Genomic DNA, 21074 nt, shown 5'->3' with positions numbered 1-21074 from the left:
CTATTTTATGAAACAGCAACTGATTTTCTTTTCAAAATCCAGGTTTAAATTCAAGCATAATCATGTTTTACTCTCTGACTTTAGACAAGACATTTTAATCTTTTGCATCCAGATTTTTCAGTCACATAAGGAAGATATTATTATTTATACACTAAATGTTTGTGATATTTAATAACATAGTACGTGAAAAGCGCTTAATCCTATCTAGATCCGTAGAGTGCTATCAACATAACCTCTTACTAGGTTATGTTATTAATTCCCAGAAGATTGAGCTCAATATTATAAAATAGCCACTGAACTTTGCTTACCCTAAGCTCTCTGGGATACATAATGGAGGAACTTCTGCTATGTGAAGAATCAACAAGACACCTCCTATATTCTACAGTCGTTGGTTTGCTTGGAGGCCATTAGTGCTACAGACAAATGTAAGACTTAGAACACAACTTTGCCTTCTGCTAATGCTAATCAAATTGCCTGATGTATTATTTTTCTCATTGCTGTCACCAAATACCTGACAAAAAGAGACTTCAGAGAAGAAGCTTCTGTTTTAGGCTATAGTTTGAGGGGATACAGTCAAATACAATAGGGATGGTATTCCAACAGAAGTGAGGGGTACTCACAATGCAGCTACAGTCAGAAAAAAATGGCAGAAAGTGGGTATTTCAACCCCCATGCTCACCTCCCAGGATAATGAACGCCAGTGCCTACTGCCTAAGACTGACTTCTCCATCAAGTTTTTGCTTCCAGAAGGCACCACAACATTCCAAAATAGAACTGCCAGCTGGGGCCCAAGTATTCAAGCACAGGAGCCTGTGGAGAACATTTCCCGTTCAAGCCATAGTATGGGCAAATGTCATGAACTGCTGATGTCCTCACTACCCTCCAGTCAGCAGTTACTGCCATCCATCCAGTCCTCCAAGAGTTCAACATCCCTTGGATTTTCTGCGAAGGAGGAAATTTGAGCAGAGGTTCATATATCTCTTTTTTTTAGAGTATAATAGGCAAAAATGATAAGTCTCAAGTAAGCCAAAGCTTACTTATACTTCAACCTCCCAATGTGGCAATGACTTTGAGTGCCTTCTAGAGCTAATTGGTTAAGTAAAATGTTTCCATGTTAGGAACAAAACACTAGGATGTGAGAACTCTCTACCTACTATTACTTCCTCTAATTTCTTTTCTACATTCTTTCTTTCAGTATTTTTCCCGTTTGGCTTGGATGTTTTAAAAGTATTTAATGACTGCACAGTGTTCTTCACATAGGCACAGAGTCCTGTGAGCCTTTTGTTGTACTGTGTATAATGCCATCAGTGACTAATTCACAGAGTAGTCAAGGGGTGCCAAGGAGCCAGTCAGGATATGGGGCCAAGGGACAATCAGTTATTTGGCCACATACTCACAGCTGATTTAGCATTTAACTCCTGGTGTGAGTGAACGTTTGTCAGGATAAACGGAAGCTCCTATGTACTATAATTTTATAACTATGTGGAAATTCATGTACTTACTCATCTGTCTGACTATACTTGAAAAGAGAAGGAACACAAATTTGGGCTCTTATTTTATCTCTAATAACAGCAAACTAAAGATTGCAATAGATTCTCAAAGCATGTTAAACCTAATTTTTTTTTAAAAAAAAAAAAAGAAAGTATGTTGGATATAATGAAGAAGCTGCCCTTCAGGAAATAAAATATAAAAATTTCTAGAAGAATAATGACCTTTCACCTATAAAGTTTTGCCCGATTCAGAGACCCTCATGTCATTGAGACTAGGAATAAAAGGAGATACTTGGGAGATACTTCATCCCAAAGATCACAGGTGACGCGGATCATAGTCTCACTAAAATTACACAGTAGCCAATTTAAAAAAAAAAAAAAGAAAGAAAGAAAGAAAAGAAAAACTAATCCCAGAAATACCATTGAGTAGTATTTCTTGGTATTTTTACAGCATATTTCCTAGGATCGATCCAGAAAGTTCCTTTCCTTCTTCATGGCATTTGACCCCATCTCAATAGCCTGTCTCTCTTCCATGTCTCCGAAGAAGCTAGAAAATTAATATGCTATAAAGTGGGTGCTGGGCCATTCCCAAGGCATAATAGCAGCCCTCTATGAAATTAATCGCTCTCCGCTCATTTGAGTTCATGCCTAGAAAAATGTTACTATCGCATGGCAAGCCTGGGCTGCTTTATATCATCAGATTATTCCTTCAGGGGATCACTGGATCAAACCATCAATGGAGTCAAGGGGTTTTGGCATGGGAGGAGGAACAATACGGAAAATTTCACTAAAACCTGTGATTTGTTTCACCTTTAACAAGGGGATAATTGCTTCCCTAATTATAATTGAGCTATTTCTCATAGGAGTTTAATTGGAGGAACAGGGCACAGTGTTCAACTTATTGACCCAGTTGTACTTAAAAAAAAAAAAAAAAAACTGTCTCCTTATTTATCAACATTTGCATCTCTAATTGGTGAGTGGGAAAATATGGGGTGAAGTGTGAAAGAATAGATTGTTTTGCTGAGTTTAGTCATGATAAATAGGAAACAGATTTTTTTTAAGTAGATACTGACAAGACCAAAACCTACCGGCAGCTGGAGGTACTAGCAAATGTGCAGCATCAGGTGGCTCTCTGTCTAATATGGCCACTGAAAAGCCTAGCGAATGTGCAGCATCAGGTGGCTCTCTGTCTAATATGGCCACTGAAAAGCCTAGCGAATGTGCAGCATCAGGTGGCTCTCTGTCTAATATGGCCACTGAAAAGCCTAGCGAATGTGCAGCATCAGGTGGCTCTCTGTCTAATATGGCCACTGAAAAGCCTAGCGAATGTGCAGCATCAGGTGGCTCTCTGTCTAATATGGCCACTGAAAAGCCTAGCGAATGTGCAGCATCAGGTGGCTCTCTGTCTAATATGGCCACTGAAAAGCCTAGCGAATGTGCAGCATCAGGTGGCTCTCTGTCTAATATGGCCACTGAAAAGCCTAGCGAATGTGCAGCATCAGGTGGCTCTCTGTCTAATATGGCCACTGAAAAGCCTAGCGAATGTGCAGCATCAGGTGGCTCTCTGTCTAATATGGCCACTGAAAAGCCTAGCGAATGTGCAGCATCAGGTGGCTCTCTGTCTAATATGGCCACTGAAAAGCCTAGCGAATGTGCAGCATCAGGTGGCTCTCTGTCTAATATGGCCACTGAAAAGCCTAGCGAATGTGCAGCATCAGGTGGCTCTCTGTCTAATATGGCCACTGAAAAGCCTAGCGAATGTGCAGCATCAGGTGGCTCTCTGTCTAATATGGCCACTGAAAAGCCTAGCGAATGTGCAGCATCAGGTGGCTCTCTGTCTAATATGGCCACTGAAAAGCCTAGCGAATGTGCAGCATCAGGTGGCTCTCTGTCTAATATGGCCACTGAAAAGCCTAGCGAATGTGCAGCATCAGGTGGCTCTCTGTCTAATATGGCCACTGAAAAGCCTAGCGAATGTGCAGCATCAGGTGGCTCTCTGTCTAATATGGCCACTGAAAAGCCTAGCGAATGTGCAGCATCAGGTGGCTCTCTGTCTAATATGGCCACTGAAAAGCCTAGCGAATGTGCAGCATCAGGTGGCTCTCTGTCTAATATGGCCACTGAAAAGCCTAGCGAATGTGCAGCATCAGGTGGCTCTCTGTCTAATATGGCCACTGAAAAGCGCCTCGCGAGCCATGCCACCCCTCAGAAGGGGTGAAGATGAATTTCCTGCCAGGCATGTTGTTACCAAGCCATGAGTCATGGTTTTTCTGGGTAAAAGAGGCTTAGAGAGAAACAAAGAGCTTGGACTTCATTTGGGAGGGAACCTTACTTTCAGTGCCTATAATGTCGGAATTTTTCCTCTTCTGTATAACACCATAAAAAAAAACCTAGAAAATGGTTTTTTGTTTGTTTTTTTAAGTCTTTTGTTTCCAGGCTGGTCATTATAAGCTTTGCATTGTTCCAAGAACATTTTCTACACCTTTATGGTATTTTTCTCTTAACCTATCTCTAGTTCTTAATACACTGAGCACAACACAAAGCTATGCATCCCTCTATATTTAAATTAATGACAAAATTAACATTCAACACATCAATTTATACAACAAATATAAGCTATGAGATACATTGTCTTACCAGCTCCTGATTCAAGGGTCAGTATTTGAGCATGCATGGTGATTCCCTCAGGACTATCTGTAGATGCAAAATGCATAGTCTATCTTCCATTGTCAGTCCATTTATTCAAGAAATATTTCTTGTAGATTCACTGTGCACTCAATAATCTTATGATTTTCCTGAGAAAGGACAAACAAAAAGAAGAGGCAGAATGAAGGTGTTTTCAGTCAAGCACCAGTGAAAAGCAATACAGCAAGGTTGTATGAGAGTGGGAAAAAAAAAAAAAAACAAGGTCATATTAGGAGGTTATTGGCGGTTGAGAGTGTTCAAAGAAAGTCTCTCTGGCAAGATAAATTTGCACTGAGATCTGGGCAACAGGAGAGAACCAGTCTTGAAAAGAACTGGGTCAGAAAGATCTAGGCATCAGAGAAATGGCACAAATCCCCCCAGGAGCTGATAGTTTTGAAAGACCAAGCAGGAGGCTCTCATCTGAGAGCCAATGACAGGAAGATATTCCATGTCAAGAAAAGAAGACTTCAGGGGCTGTAGACATAACAAGCCCCTTGGAACCATCTTTAAATGTGTGGGATGCCACCAGAGATTTTAAATAAGGAATTTTTATGACCTGATATGTGGCTTTAAAAGATCACTCTTACTACTTAATGGAAAACAGATATTTTTCAGAGTATTAAAAAGGGGACAAGAATAATATTTAGGATTCTTGCTTGGCTGTCACTGATACTCAAAAAAAAGAAAATAGTTTCTTTTCCTAAGATAGAAGTAGAAGGTAAGAAAAATGGGAAAGCACAGAACATATATAGGTTTTTTTTTCTGAATATGTTATTTAAATATGATTTTCAAAAATGAATAAAATCTGTCAGTTATTTGTTCTGTCATGAGAGAGTGATATCTCTGCATGTTCACATTCAACAGAGCTACTTAGCAGGGGCTCCTAGATCACCCAAAACCAAAATAGAATCTGTTTCCACATATCATTTATGCTTCAACAATGAGCAAAGTCTTAAAGAGACTTATAATCACTAGGCAGAGGTGTCTTTTATTTTCAAGACCTTGATTTGTTGCAAATAAAAAGTTATCTTGTATTTTTCGATCCCTTTCTTGCTTTGGAATTCCAAAGACTCTCCATATGCCTACAGTCTGTACTTACCTCAGTCAGCATGAAAGGGAAAAGACATCTCTAGAGAACAGAAGGTTTGCATTTCCTGGTGATGGTCAGACTTAGCACAGTGTTGAATACTTTCCATTGGTAAAAGAAGGCTAAGAATTGCCTTGTTTATCTGAAGTCAAATTCTTGGCAAAAAGGAGTAATAGACTAGTAACATCAATAAGCTTGTCAATTTAGAGCCCTTTTTACTGATTTAAAAAAAAATCAGCCTTTTAAACACAATTCTGGGCTGATTTGTTCTCTTGTGTGGTATTGTCATATATAGTCATTCAACTTTGGGACTTTTTTGGTTTTAAATTTTATTTCTCAATTAGACTTTATTGCATTACGTTCTTTGTCCATTTGCTTTTATCTCTTCACGGTCTAACTTCAGTTTTAGAAGTTTACAGAACTGAAGATGAGTTCGCCTCCGCAATATGGTCTGTGTACATTCAGCTCTCAAAAGCAATGAGCCAGACATATGTGCAATTAAGGGAGGAAAACAAATTCCCTTTCTTGGCAAATTCCTTCCTTCTGCAGAAGTTACAACAACTGAGCAAAATGTCACTGTAGTTTCCATTTGAATTTTTTAATTCTTTGCCCATTTTATTTTTACAATTGCCCAAAGATAGAATTTCAACTTGCTTGAATACTAACACTTCTTAGAACACATAAAATACCTTTATTTTCACAGACCTACCAAAAGTGGAAAGAATACTGAATAATACCATCAAAGAAGAATTAGATGATATTTTTTTTTAAGATCAGAGCAGCAAATAGTTGCAAAATCAATGTGGCCTTCTCTTCCTGGAATGCTTTCTTGCTTGTTTGAGATATTCAAAAGAGACTTACCATATCTATTGCCAGTGGAGGAAACAAAAAAAGAGAGAACCCCAGAACTTCAAGCCTGTGAGCAGGGGGAGCCAAACACTCTTTGTGGGGCTATACAGAATGCTTGTTCCCTATAGACATCTTTTAGAATTGTCAAAGCTTTGTTCCCTTGGATATGGTGCACATGACCCATGTGGACACAGTCTGAGAGTTTCTCAGATAGACTCTTAGACACTCCCACCCCACACACGACCACTTCATCAGCATATGCATTTTACAGTCTACAAGTATCGCTCAGCTGGAAAACCTGACAGTAATGTCCCATTCTTAAGTACAGATTAACATGTACTGTGTATGATGTAATTACTAAAGGTTGTAAAAACTGCCCATATTTTCTATATTATAGCATATTTTAAGAAGGGGAAATTAAAAAAATAAGTTAATGATAATAGTAACAATAATAATACTTCAGACATGTCACTTGTAAACAAGTCAATGAAACTTGGCAGATTCCCAGAGGTTAGCTAATACACCTATGAGAAACTTAGCTTGGCCGAGTGTGCATTTGATAATTGCCCAATAATTGCTTTTCCCATTTGTTTGATTAATGTACCTATATAACAATTCCCTACCAAATCCCCACTCTCAAAGGTGTACACACACTTCAGAATTCTGTTGTGTCGCTTTCCAGTGCAATGTTCTGGCACAGTGGGCCCAATTTCCTATTAACAATGTAACTTTTCTGATAGATGTGATTTTTTTCTGCATAATGGTTGCTGGAGTCACTTTTTCATCTTGGATGGCATGTGGCAGTTTCCTTGGTTAATTAGGACAAATGTGCCAATTATGTTAATGTTTCTCCCGATACCAATCAGTGAATAATTAGACACAACACATCTGTCTTTCGCAGGGGAGGAGAATAGGAATGTATAAGGTGCCTGGCTTCTTATATTGACATATATGATTAGACAAGACCTAATTCAATCTCTGGGTCAGCAAGTTTTTGTTAGAAGGGTGCAGGTTGCCAGTGGCCACTGAGGGTCTGAATACCTCCAGAAAATGAGAAGTTTCTACAAAGAATTGAAGCCATCTTTTCTTCCTTCAGAACAGCAAAATTACATAGCCCTATTGGTAAAATGTAGTTAGGTTATGTATTTATTTGTCTCTAATCTACCGAAATCAATAAGTTCTTGTATAGAAGGATTTAAGCTCTCAAAGAATTTGGTTTTATTTATATTAGAGATTATGCTGAAAGAAATCACAAGATTCAGCCTGTGGGACCAGAGTGAAAGGATTGTGAATATACATGAGCCACCATGATATTTCAGTTTGCTACAATCTCTGTTTAGAACTTTCTATGTATCTAAATCTCAGAGACTTCTGGTTACTGGAAAATTGATGTTATTTCCATTGTAACATTACTGGCATTCACATTCCGTATTTGGTGGGGCTGGAGAGAGAGATGAAGTTTTATCTAAATTATTTAGTACCATAGGCAATATCTCCATCCTGGGGTTGACACTGCAAATATAAAGAAAAGTCTTATAAAATCCACATATTGTAATCTGTGAGGTAGTCTCAGAATATCCTAATGTAAAGCTTGTGGATTTGTTTAAAATTCAAAGTTTCCATTTCTGGGTAAATATGCTTTGTTATATCCAACGCTTAATAACATTCCACTATGTATATTTATCATCTAAGGACCCCATCAGATATGATCCTAAAAATTGTATTATTGAGGTTTCAAATATAGCATCCCACCTGTTTTCTGAGAAACAGTTGGTTAGACAATAAATCTACAATGTCCACTTGTAGTTTTTCTTTTACAGTGATGCTTTTAATTGAAAATAACAGCTCAGAAAAGACATATAATAATGTTTTGAAAAGAAGTTACATTTGCTAACACTGGCCTTCAGTCTTCCTCATAGATGACTAATGCTGATGTGTTTTTTTTGTTTGTTTGTTTGTTTTTGTTTTTTCATTTTCTCAGTGCATTGAGAAGACTAGAAAACCAAGGAAGATGCTATGATGGTTAGCTTTATTAATTAATTAATTAATTAATTAATTTATTTATTTATTTTTACTCTACCCACAAATATTTGAGTTTGATTCTTCAGTAGTAAAACAGGAATATAGTGAGATTCTTAGCAAAAGTTTTAACATAAAAATCACGGAACACTACTAGAAATAAATTTTGAATGACTATCTTATTTAAATAACTTCCTATTTTTTTTACCTTATTAGCTATAAGAACACTATTTTAGCTAGAAGTTTGGGGTCAGTATTGGGTAGCATAACTATTGTGATATTTGGTTAGGAAAATGAGGGGTGAATAAAAGTGGAAAAATGAGTTTTCAAAATTGGGATTCATTTTGAGGGTTTTAACTTATCCCATATCTAACTGTGAGTTTTAAATGGATAAATTATTGGGAACCATAGAATTTTTTTCTGTCTTTGTCCATGGTGTAGATTTTATAAAAATCAATATAAAGTATTTAGAAAGAAGGTAATAGACAATGTTAAAATGTGATGGTTGTAAAATGTTGAAGTGACCTCTCAGTAGAACTTATGGAAGTCTGGGCCATTGAGCAGTGGTTTACAGCAAAGCCTTGCTTCCCCTGACAGTACGGCCAGTAGTACTGACTTTTATAAAATACCAGTCACTGTGAAACTATAAAATCCCCGGGGTCCGAGGAGGATTGTTCAATGTTCCTGAATAAACTGCATTGAAAAAAAAAAAAAAAAAAAAACCGTGCATCTAAGAACCATAAAGTTTGTTTCCTAAATCAAACCACACAAGTAAAGTTGGCAGTTCTTATACACTTTTTCTAGAAACATACAATAGGGACAGCATGCTTCAGTCCTGAACTTCTAATCAAGTTGGAAATCACCCATCTTCATCACTAAAATCATGTTAGTATTTGGAGAATTCTATAGGCAATCAACTGAACTGTGTGATGAGAGTATTGGGGGAATTCTTAAGCATGTGATCCTCCTACAGCAAGACCTGGGAACCCACCCCTATGCACGGAGGCTGGAAATGTAACATCTATTCTGGACAAATACTGTTGTGGCTGCCCTGGCCTCCACTAGGAGAGTTTACTAAGTGAGGATTTCTAAGTTGCATCTATTTATTTTGTTTGGGGTGTGAATATGACACAGCCTGTGGGTGGACATCTGAGGACAACCTTCAACCCTCAATCTTCTTTTTCCACCCTCTGGGTCTCAGGGATCAAACTGAGGTCACTGACTGTGAAGCACCTTGCCTACTGAGCCATCTCACTGGCCTCCAACATGAGAACTTAGCAGCTGGTATTCACGGAATGCCTTACAATGGTATAGTAAAAGTGTTTGCTTTCCTGACTGGTATTGGGAATTTAAAAATATGTACTCATTAACAGACATTGAGGGCTCTGGGTCATGTTTAAAACAGCCTATTTTGACATTAGCCTCTGGGTCCTAAGTTTAGCACCAGGGAAAAATCCATTTAGACTGTGGAGCAGTTCCTGATTCCATATACTTCCCGTCTCTTACCTCATTAAATCCTCCAGCACCCTCTCACCGGGTAGTCCTTCACCTTGTAACAGGTAAAGACTGTAACCAATTCTGTTCAACTCTTACATTCTTTGTCACCCCTAGTAACAAAATAGTTTTATTGACTATACATTTTTGAAATTTGGCTCATTAAAGTGGTACAAATTATGTGTGGCCTTATTTGATTGATTTTCATAAGCTCTCAGAAAAATTTATTTTTAAAGTGTTGGATTGTTTCACCAGCTTTATAAAAGTCTAGTGAAGCCATTTTATGATACGGTATATTGTTACTATCTGGCCATACTTTGTTAAATAAGGAAAATCAAGATGCAGAAGAAGAATTAATTAAACCCGACTTGAAAGTCTGCTCCTGACTCCATTATTATAAGATAAACAGTAAGATATCAAGCTGAAAGAGAGATCAATGTGAAAAGAGGTTATGATCGATCATGCGCTTATTATGCTTTTCGTATTTGTTGAACATCTTGATGGAACTAAGTTGAAAGTACTTGGAAAGATGCGCAGAACTTAACAGAAGTTGAAACTAATGTTGATGGTTTTAGAATTATCAGCCAAAAGCGAAGAGAGGGTATGGCCATGCAGTGTCCAGGAGCTTTCAGGTCTCAGGCCAAGTTGCAGTCAAGCTTTCAAAATTCAGTTACTTAGGCCCTGCCCTGTAACCGATAAAATCAGAGCCTGTCCCATGGGCTCTGGGGACAAAGATGCCGGACAATTCTGTCGCACAAAGTTAAGACACACTGTCATAAATGAGAGAGGGTATAAAATGGGAGCAGTGAGACACTTGCATAATGGCATGCAAACATCAGAGAGGGTTTCCTGAGGGCACCCAGGGCAGCTCCTTGCAGTAGCAAAGTCAGTAACCAAAGACGCCTTTGCATTTGAAAATTAAACAGGACCACTGATTGCCATGGAAGTAAAAATGGGGCAGAACGATGGGGGTACTCCAGAGTGTTGCCATCTGAAGAGTGAATGAGCAAGTGATGGGGACCGACACGGTCGTAACTTTTATGAGATAAAAAGGTTGAAGCATGACTGCTGAAAAGGAAAGACACACAACATGTGCTCGGACTAGGCAGGGAGCTACAAAAATATCGAGTACTTTGTTGATGACCCAGGGGCTCGGAAGGTCTAAGCAGTAAAATAATATGAATCACCAGTGGCTGCGGTTTCTGAAGGTAAAGTCTCAGCAACCTGGAGTTGCAGATGGCTTTTGGAGTGGTACATAAACCTTCAGGTTATGTCTTCTGGATAAATGTCCTCTCTTGCCTATTTGCTAACGCTTTCAGCTAGAATTGTATGAACGTAATTTTGTTTGCTGTTCTTTGATTGAATGTTGAAACAGGACTCACAATGTGAGTTTTTCTTTGCAGAACTATATCATGTTCTCGCTCAGCATACCTGCCGCAGAGCAAGAATATCACAAGCCACAGGATGTCTAGATTTCACATCATGAATTTCAGTTCCTCTGTATCTGCAAAGACATGGTGTCTCTAGGACAGATCATAACGGGATGCTGCTTGATTTAAAAAAATAAACGTACCCATTGAAAATATTTTTAGATATCTTTCATTTTGAAGTGACTAGCAGGAAATATCATCCCTGAAAGCCTACTTAAAATGATAAAGATCATGAAAGGCGTACCATACCTTAGAGGGATGCCACAAAGAACAAGTGTTGAATAATTACTTGAAACACATATGAGGAATAATATATATATATATATATATATATATATATGAGGATATATTTATCATATTTCTTACATTTATTACAAAAATAGAAATGAACATTAGGTTTAATGTTAGGTTTAATATTGTTTAAATGTCCTCAATTAACAATGCGTTCTACATATGCTTTTAGAAAGCAATTGTGCCAGTTAATTAAATGTTATGTTTTAATATCAGCCAAATAGCTATTGGTTTATCCAATGCTTACTTATATAGTGCTCAGTTATTATTTAAAAGTAAATGGAGGTGACTTGACAGGCTAAATCTCAGTGAAGGGTAAAGAACTTAGATTCTAGCATGTATCAAGCTTTTTAGATTAACTTTGTTTCTTTCGTATTTTGAGTCTTTACATGCCTCACTCTCACCTCCTTAGGTAAATTTTTATGTAAGTTTTCACAACAGTTTTAAACTATTCGTTGTGTGTTAGGCATAGGCATTTGACCTCCAAATCCATATGAAATGTGGTCTAGAGTTATTCTCATTTTATAAACAAGCAGACCAAGGGGGTGAGAAACCAACTCAAAGAGACACAAATCATCCAAAATGAACAAGTTCAGTTTTGAACTCAGATTGTCAACTTAGCCCTTTTCTTTGAGACTCTAGGAACTGCCATTTAGGGGAGATTCTCAGCTGAACAGAGTGGAATGACTCCAAGTGTAACAGAGAATACGCAAGCAGGACATTCTAATATTGCTTCTTAACTATTCTTTTCACCTTTAATGAAATTCCATGCTTTTTAAACGCTTGGGAAAATGACATCAAATATGTCACCCAGTGTAGCAAAAGGCTACAGTTACTGAACCCATGAACAAAAACTGTAAGCTGTTGGTCTCACTGCAACCGTGTCAAGCCATGGTTTATGGCAGAAACCTTTTATTGCTTTCTGCATTTCAACCTATTTTCCTGTCTTCTTGAGTGTTTTATACACAGTTAAATATAACTATGTACTGTGAGTTTCTTGTTGTATAAGACAGTTTACCAAATGGGAGAGATGGAATATAAAAGAGAAAAATATGGAACAAAACAAAATATGAAGCGAATTAAAAGCCAGATCAGGTACTGACACTTGAGTAACCAAGACTGCATTGTGCATAAATTTTATTGGAACAATTTAATTACTTACTATTCAATACGATAAAAATATAATACATTCTATATGATAAAAATAAAATACAACAAGGGATGCTATATATTTTTCATAATTTTGTATATAATATATCCAAGGAATTACTTCAAAATGGAGGAGTCATTTCCTCTAGTATTGTGTATTCTGGAGTGAGCACATGAAGCATATTTTTAAAAATTAGATGTTACAGCTCTTGCATATTAATTTCTCTTGCTGACTCAGATAGTCTTATACATGATAAATAGAATTACTCTCATGTATTTTTCTCTTTCATACATTTAAGTTTTTATGATTTGTCTACGCCAAAAATAATAATCAAATATTATTTCGGACCACTTGCACTGTAAATATCCTTTTAAATCAATGTTTTGTTTTTAATGTTAAGATAAAGCTGACACTTCCAAAAAAGTCATAAGTATTTAAGTGTTTCACTGTTTACAAAAAAAAAAAAAAAAAAGCCAACGGAATTTTGAGTAATTAAACTGTTGCCAGCACCGTGTTCTTCTGCATGGATTCCTTATGAGATTGGGCCAAACACAAGTCATTGTTTTGGCCCTCATATTGTTTCTACCTTCGGTAACAATGCTCTGCACACAGATTCCCGAGCTAGAAACTGCAGAGTCCGTTTCATACTCTGCTTTCTATATGCCATCAGCTAAGGCTCTGCAGCCGCTACCCAGGCATGTCCTCTTCCTCAAGCATCCGCATCATCCCAGTGCCCTTTGCCTCTCAGTAATCAGAATTCCATCATCAAAAGCAAATGCAGATGTCCCCCCTCCTCAAGGTCCATCCTTCATATGTTTCAGTGTCAGGCCCTCTTTATTGTAACATGTGTCCTGTTGCAATTGTGCTTGTGTGCCGTCCCCCTGTTCTGCAGAGAACACCATCAGCAGGCCCCTGCCTCTCCATTGTCCAGCACTTGACACAGAACCTATGCATAGTCTGTACTTGAGATTTGTACTTGAGAGTTGAAACCACAGATCAAACTTATTTTCCTTTTTGAAATAGGGTTTGGTATATCCCAGGGGAGTCTAGAACTCATCATATAGCCTAGAATGACTTTGAACATCTGCCCCACTACCCGAAGGCCCGAGGGCTTCTCTTGGAATTTATGTACCACTTACATTTGGTTTCTGTAGGCTAGAGATCAAAGCTAGAGCTCAGGTCATGCCAGCCATCCAGTCCACAAACTCAGGCACATACCCTCTTCTTTGTTTGTTGGCTTTGTTTTTTGTTTTTCTTTTTTCTTTAATTTTAACTTGCTAGAGCATGAACCCTGGTTCTCACTCACACTAGACCAGTATTCTTTCACTGAGCCACAGATTCAACTTCTTTTTTTTTCAGTTTTTTTAATATAATTATTTATTAAAATTTATTTACTTTGTATCCCAGCTGTAGCCACCACCCTCGTCCACTCCCAATCCCACCCTCCTTCCCTCCCTTCCTCATGCCCCTTCCTCAGTCCACTGATAGGGGAGGACCTCCTCCCCTTCCATCTGACCCTAGCCTATCAGGTCTCATCAGGACTGTCATTCATAGCCTTCCTCTGTGGACTGGTGCCAGACTCAACTTCTTTTTTTTAATTTTTTATTAATTATACTTTATTCACTTTGTATCCCCCCCCGTAGCTCCCTCCCTCCTCCCCTCCCAATCTCTCCCTTCCTTCCCTTTCTCCACGTATGCCTCTCCCCAAGTCCACTGATAGGGGAGGTCTTCTTTTCCTTTCTTCTGATCCTAGTCAATTAGGATCAGAATTAGCTCTCCTTGTGGAACTCCTGTCCTCTCCAGATCTTACTATTTCCCACAGGTAAATGGTGGGAAAAGATCATGGTGGAAAAGATCATCCTGAGTGAGCTATCCCAGAAGCAGAAAGACACACACGGTATATACTCACTCATATAGACATTTAACATAGGATAAACCTACTAAAATCTGTACACCCAAAGAAACTAATCAAGAGGGAGGACTCTGGCTAAAATGCTCAATCCCCATCCCGAAAGGCAAAAAGGATGGACATCAAAAGAAGGAGAAAACAGGGAACAAGTTCGGAGCCTGCCACAGAGGGCCTCTGAAAGGCTCTGCCCTGCAGACTATCAATGTATATGCTGAGACTTAGGGCAACCTTTGGGAAGAGTGCAGGGAATCTTAGGAAAGAGGTGGACTCAACTTCTTAAGAAGCTATTTTGCAAACAGATTCTGTGATTTCTAGATATGTTTGTAGAAGTTACTCAACCAGCTTTTTTTTTTAATTCCCCAGAAGTTACACAGGTTTAACATATACTGTGTAGACATGTCACCTTTGAAGAAAGACTCACTGATGATAGGAAAGATAGACTTGGATTCAGATGGCAACAGGCACTGGGAGGTTTTCCTCAGGGTAACTGGAAGTCATTTTCTATTTCATGCTTCTCTGATAAAGCCACCTAGAGGTGAAGCAATTATCTTCAAAGGCATTGGAGATTTGAATTCTCAATCCCCAGTAGAACTCTAGCCATAGTTAAATCTACTTAATTAAAATCATGTTTTAGGGGATGGTCCTCCCTAAAAATATTTAGTCTTCATTCTGACATATGAACATAAGTCTTCTTATAAAAACCTAAAATTGTGTATAACAAATTTCACTCCACTATGTGTTCTGTTTTCATTCATATGTGAGGATATCTTGGCTAAGCATTGTCTATAGGCCAGTTCCAGAGCATAAGATAGAAATAGAAAGAAAGTCATAGAAAGAAAGAAGAAAGAAGAAAGAAAAGAAAGAAAGAAAGAAAGAAAGAAAGAGAAAGAAAGAAAGAAAGAAAGAAAGAAAGAAAGAAAGAAAGAAAGAAAGAAAGAAAGAAAAGAAAAGAAAAAGAAAAGCTTGGCATGGTGGCTGATGACTGTAATTATAGTACTTTAAAAAAATATTTGTGCAAGAGGATCATATATTCAAGGCCAGCTTGAGCTACATAGCAACTAAATAGTAGATCAAAAAATCCATATAGCTTACATGTTAGGGAAACAGAATTAGTTAAATTTTAGCAAATGAGATGGAGAAAATAAAAGAAAGAAGGGTACAGGTTGGGATATAGGAATAAACGGGGTCTGAAAGTACAAAGGCTGACCAGGAACAGACATACTGAAAACAAGAATATGCTCAGAGGTGGGAGAACGACACAGCATGAGGGACGTCAGGGAAGGTTGATTCATGCAGATGTAGAGGCACGAGCAGATTCAGTATCTTCCTGCCAAAAACACACCAGTTAGCACTGAGGCCTTTGCAACAGGCCTCTGGCAGAATGGGGCCCCACACTAGTTCATTGTCAAGACCTGGGGTTGACATTGGTTTAACTAAGGAGTCATTGGAGATCTGGAGATATGGTGTAGCATGCTTTGGGAGATTCTAATGTCTCCCCATATATTGAGGAGCAAGAGGAAATGTAGAAGGAAAGATGTAAGAATCTTCTTGCAATTCAGGAGGAAAATGGAGACTGAAACTTGGAAGGAAGTGGATGGTAGGGGGTGAGGAGGAGTTAGAATCTTGCTGTGCAACATATAATTAATGGTCAGAGAAAGAAAGAATGCAATAGGCACCCAGGGAGCATCTTTCACTAGCTACAGGCTGAACATGGCCTTGGCTGGGATAGCTGAGAGGGTAGGAAGGGCAGGGTAGAACAGTCTGTTTAGGATACTATCAGATAACTGAGCACATTACAAGGCAGCAGATATGAGCCCAGAAACCAGGGGTGGAGTCTGGATTAGAAATAAACTCAAGAGTCATCTGCAGCAGATGCAATGAGCTCATCACAAAGTGAATCTGAGTAGAAGAGAGAAAGAAAGAAGAAATCAAGGTGGTGAAACAACTTGGATCTAGGATGTTGAGGAGGATGAGTGAGCTAGAAAGACCCTGGACTCTGCTGTCATACAGAAAGGATAGAAATAAAATTGGAAGAGAATAGAAATAAAACAGAGGAGACATTCTAGTGAAAGATGTTGAGCAAAGACCCCTAAAGAAAGGAGGTATGGGTGATAGCAAAATGGTGAGAGGAGAGGATATTAGACATTGAATCCACAGGTGGGTGACATGTACTGGTAAGGACAAAATTTGTACCAGTGTTTCCAAAATGTCATTGTACAAAGTGGTGCCCAGAGCTCTTGTCCAGGTGCTTGACATGGATCAATGAGTCCAGTTGGGCAGAACATGGGATTGTGCATTCCATCTTGCTCCTGGGGTAGTGCTAGCACTATCAGTCTAGAGATCTCTCACTGAAAGTCAATAATCTAACAATAACATATAACCACTGAGTGAGATTTAAAAACACTGATCATAGAACCCTTTAGAATGAGAATCCTAAATTTTCTGGGGAAGATTTACTTTCCCTGTCAAATTTAGAACTGATACATTAGAAACAGTCTCCAAGTCATCCTATCGGTAAGCCAAAGTTGAAAACCTCTACAAAGAGGATAAAATTGTTTGTTGCAGATAGATCCAGACTAGGGGCAGGGCCAACAAGTAAGATGTCTTATCAGAAATTGTGCTGGATAAAGTAAAGAAACCTCTAGATGGCTAAAAAAAAAAAAAAAAAAAAAAAAAAAAAAAAAAATTAAGATATCAGATGATACATGATGCCTGAGAAGAAAAGCAGGATTGATAAAAGAAAAAATCTGAAGCAACAGTATAAAATACAGCACTTACCCAAACCCAGGTTCAACTGTTTGACCCACTAAGGAAACCAAGTCCCTTCCACTTGGGAAGACTTCAGAAGAAACACTGATGTCAAGAGGCATAAAGTTTAGATGGGGAAGAAAAAAAGTAGACATTTTAATAAGGTAGAATTCTAGATGGTGCTGCTGCCTGTCACAGCAGAAAAGCCCTAAACTGTTCATACCGGGGTCTGATCTCAGAGCAGAAGCTGTGATACAGGGCTACAGGAGTGCAGGGAGTGTGAAACTTTGTGAGAGCCTCCCTCTTCTTTTCTATTCTAGTACTATTACCCACCATTTGTTGCAAGGGCACTAGATAGCCCAGAACAGGAAAGTGCTCAAAGCAGAAATTCTGTGGTCAACACAATCATTAGAGGAGAGTGTGAGTGCACTTTCTCAAGTGCAGGAGGCATTCAGCTCAACCTGGCTCTTCTCAGGTCCTATGTGTTCCAACACTAATGGAAACACTGAAAGAATACGTGTCTGTATGTATAAAAACAAAACAATCATGCACCAAAAAGTCAGGCCAGAATCTCAAAATCTTTTTTCAATTGTGCAAATGGAATTCTTTTTTTCCGTGTAATAAACTCTTCAAATAAACTAGAAGTTTGTAATATATCCTTTGTATCTCTTTATGCCAATTGTGATTAGGATAGCATCACTGTTGTTAAACAAATTATCAGTCTACATAGAGAAACCAGAGGCAAGTCATGAGCCTAAGGGTTGAATGTAAGTCATTCTTTAAGGAAGCTCCCCCCACCCCCCCAAAAAAAATGAGCAGGGAAAACACAAGCCCCCAAAAAAATGCAGACAAAGGAGACCAAAAATTCAAACAAAATCTCAGAAGAAAGATTCCACATGATCTTATGGCATCAGAGAACTGCACCCCAGAACTCAGTTGGTATTTATGAGTCTACATATACATAGAACAGTGACTGACAGGGATGTTGTAGGGAAGAATATAAACTCAAGACATGTCCAAGGAAAAGAGAATCCGTATGTCTGAGGCATGGCATTCAAGATTTCACCTTACACTGATCAGAATGGCTAAGACCAAAAACTCAAGTGACAGCACATGCTGGAGAGATGTAGAGAAAGGGGAACCATCCTCCATTGCTGGTGAGAATGTAAACTGGTTCAACCACTTTGGAATCAATCTGGTGCTTTCTCAGACAATTAGGAATAGTGCTTCCTCAAGATCCAGCTATAACACTCCTAGGCATATATCCAAACTATGTTCAAGTACACAACAAGGACATTGCTTAACCATGTTCATAGCAGCTTTATTCATAATAGCCAGAATCTGGAAACAATCCAGATGTCCCTCAACTGAGGAATGGATACAGAAATTGTAGTAAATTTATACAATGGAATGCTATTCAGCAATAAAAAACAAGGAAACCATGAAATTTTCAGGCAAATGGTGGGAACTACAAAAGATCATCCTGAGTGAGGTATCCCAGAAGCAGAAAGACACACATGGTATATAGTCATTTTTAAGTGGATATTAGACATATAATATAGGATAAGCATACTAAAATCTGTACACCTAAAGAAGCTAATCAAGAAGGAGGACCCTGAGTAAGGTGATCAATCCTCACTCAGAAAGGCAAATATCAGAAGAGGGAGAAAACAAGGAACAGGACAGGAGCCTACCACAGACTTTCAAAGACTCTTGCCAGCAAGGTATCAAAGCAGATGCTGAGACTCATAGCCAAGCTTTGGGCAAAGTGCAGGGAATCTTATGAACGAAGGGATAGAAAGACCTGGAGAGGGGTTCCACAAGGATAACAACAGAACCAAAAAACACAGGTACACGGGTCTTTTCTGAGACTGATACTCCAAACAAGGATGATTCATGGAGATAACCTGGAACCCCTGCACAAATGTAGCCCATGGCAGCTCAATCTCCAAGTGGTTACCCTAGTAAGAGGAACAGGAACTATTTCTGATATGAACTCAGTGGCTAGCTCTTTGATCACCTCCCTCTGAGGGGAAGCAGCCTTACCAGACTACAGAAGAAGACAATGCAGCCAGTCCTGATGAGACCTGATAGGGTAGAGTCAGTGGGAAGGGGAGCAGAATTTCCCCTATCAGACTGGGAAGGGGCATGGGAGGAGATGAAGGAGGAAGGGTGGAATTGAGAGGGGTTGAGGGAGGGAGATACAGCTGGGATACAAAGTGAAAAAACTGTAATTTATTTAAAAAAATAAGTTAATTTTTAAAAAGTGATAATAAAACAGACACTTGAGACATGATTTGTTCTGAGTACAAAATGATCAATCCCACTGTCAGTTTGCAAGAAAGTGTTCTTTAAGATGGGACGTCTATTTTTTTATGTTTATTTTTCATATTAATTACAGTTTATACACTTTGTATCCCAGATGTAGACCCCTCCCTCATTCCTCCCAACCCTACCCTCCCTCCCTCATCTCCTCCCATGCCCCTCTCCAAGTCCACTGATAGGGGAGGTCCTCCCCTTCCCTCTGACTCTAGCCAATTAAATCTTCTCAGGACTGACTGCATTGTCTTCCTTCAGGGGAAGGTGATCAAAGAGCCAGCCACTGAGTTCATGTCAGGGACAGTCCCATTGACCTTTAGGGAACCCAGACTTAGAGCCAGGCCAAAGAGGAAGACAATGCAGCCAGTCCTGATGAGAACTGATAGGCTAGGGTCAGAAGGAAGGGGAGGAGGACCTCCCCTACCAGTGGACTTTGGGAGCAGCATGGGAGATGTGAAAGGGTATGGTCAGGAGAGGACGAGGGAGGGGGCTATAGCTGGCAAACAAAGTAAATAAACTGTAATCAATAAAAATAAATTAATTAGAAATAAAAATAAAAGATGAGACAGTATCTTAGTCAAGTTTTCCATTGCTATGAAGAGTACCATGACTATGGCAACTCTTATAAAGGAAAACATATAACCGGGGTGACTTACAGTTCAAAGGTTTAGTCCATTATCATCATGGTGGGAAGCATGGTGACATACAAGCAGACATGGTGCTGGAGGTAAGCAAATAGTTCTACATCTTGATCCGCAGGCAGCAGGGGAGACAGTGAATGATCCACGAGGCCTGAGCTTGAGCTTTTGAGACCTCAAAGACCACCCCTAGCAAAATAAACTCCTCCAGTAAGTCCACACCTCAAACAAGGCCACACCTCCTATAATGACAGCCCCCTATAAACCTATGGGGCCCTTTTTATTTAAACCATCACAGACAGGTAACCAAGGCCAAGACTAGACCACGAAATAATAAAGCAACTATCAATATTATCAATTAGATATCTAATAGTAAATGTTTTAGGACCTTATATTCATACATATATAAATATATTGCAGCTAGCCACAGGCATCATGTATGGGCTGCATCTGACAGCAAAACTCATATTTAAAAATCCAGTTTTAAATGGATCCCATTCTCTTTCTCCCTACCATTAGTGCACATATCAAGAATGTTTAACTGCTTCCAAATTGACATGTTTGCAGATAATGACTCTCATCTGTACCCCATCAACTTCTGTTTCTCAGAGTATGGTTGCCTGTTGGTTTTCCCTTTGAATGCTGGTTTTTCTTCTATGGATTTAAGAATTATACCTGACAGTCCCTCACACTATAGACATAACTTAGATCTGTGCTGTGTGAAGTTCATTGTCAGATTTAGAGATTAATTTCTAAACTTCTTACAGTGCTGAAGAAGCACTTTAAGATTTTGAAAATGGCAACAGTACTGACTCCTTCCTACTAAAGGTTACCTGTGTCCACATCCACTGTAATGCAAAAGGAAAGTTTAACTGTAGCAAATATCACTCTTGTTTTCTTTTATGGAAAATCTGGTTCACAGGGAAACAGATTTGCCAGGATAAAAAATAGTTTGCCCTCCAGAA

The 21074-nt window shown here is 38.8% G+C and overlaps 1 protein-coding gene across 4 annotated transcripts in view; it reads left to right on the top strand.

Moving 5' to 3' along the window:
* Unc5c (unc-5 netrin receptor C) overlaps nt 1–21074 on the top strand; it is a 355465-nt gene that overhangs the window by 259644 nt on the left and 74747 nt on the right. The window lies entirely within an intron of this gene.

This window comes from Meriones unguiculatus, chromosome 10 (assembly GCF_030254825.1).
Source record: "Meriones unguiculatus strain TT.TT164.6M chromosome 10, Bangor_MerUng_6.1, whole genome shotgun sequence".
NCBI lineage: Eukaryota > Metazoa > Chordata > Mammalia > Rodentia > Muridae > Meriones > Meriones unguiculatus.
This window is presented reverse-complemented; position numbering and strand designations above follow the sequence as displayed.